Here is a 3,611-nt window from a genome sequence, read left to right on the forward strand (position 1 = left end):
TTCCCAAAATTCTTTTTGACCAAATTTATTGGACATTGCCTTTCTCTGGATGTTTTTCTGCCTGCCCGACACGCATTGGTTGAGATTCAGGGCACTCAGACTGAAACAAGGAGTAAGCCCAGTGGCACGAGAGCCGTAGCAAGTCTATGCGAGTCAGTGAAAACAGCACAATATGGAGTCAGGCTCACAGAGCTGACAGGTGCCACGTTCACTCAGCTCTAACCTTCCTGTCTCTCCTAAGGTGAGAAAAAGAGAAAAAAAAATGGTAAGAAAAACCTGCCAAGGTCACAGCCCTTGGAAAGAGGCCTGCTAAAAGACCGAGATTTAATCATAAGACTATAGAATGCTTTCGCTCCCTATACCACCCTTTAACACCTCTGAGGAGTGCTTAGACGGAAGTTTATAGCTATAAAAAATGCCGACTTTAGAAAAAGAAGAAAGATGTCAAATCGATAACCTAACTTTATACCTTAAAGAACTAGAAAAAGAAGAACAAACTAAACCCAAAGCTAGCAGAAGGAAGGATATAATAAAGATTAGAGTGGAGATAAATGAAACAGAGAATAAAAAAACACCAGAATCAATGAAACCAAAAGTTGTTTTTTTGGAAAGAGAAACAAAATTAACAAACATTTAGGTAGACTGACTATAAAAAAAAGAGGGAAGACAGAAATAACTGAAATCAGAAATGTAAGTGGAGATACTACTACTGGTCCTACAAATAAATAAAAATAAAAAGAATTTTAAAAGCATACCATAAACAACTGTTTGCTAACAAATTAGAAAACTTGGATGAAATGGACAAATTACTAGAGATATACAAGTTACTAAAACCAACTCAAGAATAAATAGGAAACTCTAACAGACTTATCAAGAGGTTGATTCATTAACCAAAAACTTCCCAACAAAGGAAAGACCAGGACTAGATTACTTCACTGGTGAATTCTACCAGAGATTTAAAAAAGAGTTAACATTAATGCTTCTCAAAATTCTCCCAAAAAATAGAAAAAGAGGGAACATTTCCTAAATTATTCTATAAGATCAACATTATCCTGATACCAAGCCAGACAAAGATACCACAAGAAGAGAAAACAACAGACCACACATGAAGATAGATGCAAAAGTCCTCAACAAAATGGTAGCAAACTAAATCCACAGAGTATTAAAAGGATTATTCACCATAACCAAATGGAATTTATCTAAAAAATGCAAGCGTGGTTCAACGCACAAAAATCAATCAATATAATACACCACATTAACAGAATAAAGGGAAAACTGACGTAACTGTCTCAATTGACACAGAAAAAGAATTTGACAGAATACAACATCCTTTCATGATAAAAACAGAGCAAAGTAGGAATATACAGGAATTTCCTTAACATGACAGCGTTTATGAATAATCCACAGCTAACATAACACTAAATGCTAAAAGACTGAAATTGTAACCCTAAGATCAGGACCCAGACAAGCATCCCACTTTCACCACTGTTACTCTGTTCTACCAGATGTTCTAGCAAGAGAAATTAGGCAATAAAAAGAAATAAACAGCATCCTAGTTGGAAAGGAAGATGTAAAAATTTGCTATTTGCAGAAGACATGACCTTATCTATAGAAAATCCTAAAGAATCCACAAGAAACTATTAGAGCTAATAGAATTCAGCAACGATGCCGGGTACAAGATCAATATGCAAAATTTAGTTGTATTTCTATACACTCTCAATGAAAGGAAACAACTCCATTTATAATATAATATATAATAATTCCAATTTATAATTCCATTTATTTATATTTATAATAGTGTTAAACAGAATAAAATACTTAGAATAAAGCAATCTATGGAAGTACAAGATATGTACATTGAAAAGTACAAAACATTATTGAAAGAAATGAAAATAAATGAATGGAAAAATTTCTGTGCTTATGGACTGGAAGATATAATATTGTTAAAATGGCAACACCACTCAAAGCTATCTACGCTCTCAATGCACTCTCCATCAAACTCTCAACAATCTTTCTTGGTTCTTTTGTTCTTTTTTACACAGAAATGGAGAAGCCTGTTGTAGAATTTGTATGGAATTGCAAGGGTTAACCAAATAACAGCTAAAAAATTCTTGAAAAGAAAAGACAGTGCTCGCTTCAGCAGCACATATACTAAAATTGGAATGATAGAGAGAAGATTAGCATGGCCCCTGAGCAAGGATGACACGCAAATTCATGAAGTGTTCCATATTTTTGATTGGACTGACTGGTGATTACCAGAGGAGAAGGGGGGAGGGAGGAGGGCGAAAGGGATAATTAGGCACATGTGTGTGGGGATGGATTGTAATTAGTATTTGGGTGGTGAACATGAGAACATGATGTAATCCATGCAGCAATAGAAGTATAATGATGTACACCTGAAATTTATACAATATTATAAACCAATGTTACCGCAATAAACAAAAAACAAACAAAATAAAAAAAGGGGGCCGGCCCCGTGGCTTAGCGGTTAAGTGCGTGCGCTCTGCTGCTGGCGGCCCGGGTTCGGATCCCGGGTGCGCACCGACGCACCGCTTCTCTGGCCGTACTGAGGCCGCATCCCACATACAGCAACTAGAAGGATGTGCAGCTATAACATACAACTATCTACTGGGGCTTTGGGGGAAAAAATAAATAAATAAAAAACAAAACAAAAAAAAACTTTAAAAAAAAAAAAAAAGGAAAGGACAACATTAGGGGACTCACACTTCCTCATTTCAAAAGTTCCTATAAAGTTACAATAATCATAACAGTTTAATATTTGCACAAGGAAATACATATAGATCAATGGAATAGAACTGAGTATCCAGAAATAAACCCATCCATTTATAATCAGTTTCTGGTGAGGGCACCAAGACTAGTCAATGGAGAAAGAATTGTCTTTTCAACAAATGGATGCTGGAACAAACGTGTATCCACATGCAAGTGAATGATGTTGGATTCTTACTTCAAATCATATACAAAAGTTAAAATGGATCCAAGTCTTGAAAATAGTAGCTAAAATCATAAATCTTTTAGAAAAAACGTAGGGGTAAATATTCATAACCTGTGACTTGATGATGGTTAATTTATATGACATCAAAAACACAGACAAGAAAAGAAAAATAAATGTATTGGGCTTTATTAAAATGAAAGTTTTTGTGCATCAAAGAACACTATAAACAAAGAAGACAACTCACAGAATGGGAGAACGTATTTGCAAATCGTATATATGATAAGGGATTAGTATCCAGGGTGTAAAAGAACTATTACAACTCAAGAATGAAAAGAAAAGCTACTCAATTAAAAAATAGGGAGAGGATCTGAACAAACAGTTCTCCAAAGATTTACAAGTTGCAAACAAGTGCATGAAAATATTCTCAACATCATTAGTCATTAGGGAAACGCAAATCAAACCACAACGGGATATCAGTTTGCATCCATTAGGATCGCTATAATAAAAGAAAATAAAAAGTGTTGACCAAAACTATGGAGAAACTGGAACACTTGTATATTGCTGATGAGAATGTAAATGGTACAACCACTGTGGAAAACTGTTTGGCAGTTCCTCAAAAGCTAAACATAGAATTATCATATAACTATCTGATTCCACT

General features: G+C 34.9%; 1 non-coding gene across 1 annotated transcript; it reads left to right on the plus strand.

Moving 5' to 3' along the window:
* The first annotated feature begins 2,127 nt into the window (after window positions 1-2,127).
* Window positions 2,128-2,234, plus strand: LOC147916837 (U6 spliceosomal RNA). Its single transcript, XR_015552633.1, has one exon. It is a non-coding gene; the product is annotated as a U6 spliceosomal RNA (small nuclear RNA).
* The last annotated feature ends 1,377 nt before the right edge of the window (window positions 2,235-3,611 follow it).

Source organism: Ceratotherium simum, chromosome 6 (assembly GCF_057802395.1).
Source record: "Ceratotherium simum simum isolate JZ-2026a chromosome 6, ASM5780239v1, whole genome shotgun sequence".
NCBI lineage: Eukaryota > Metazoa > Chordata > Mammalia > Perissodactyla > Rhinocerotidae > Ceratotherium > Ceratotherium simum.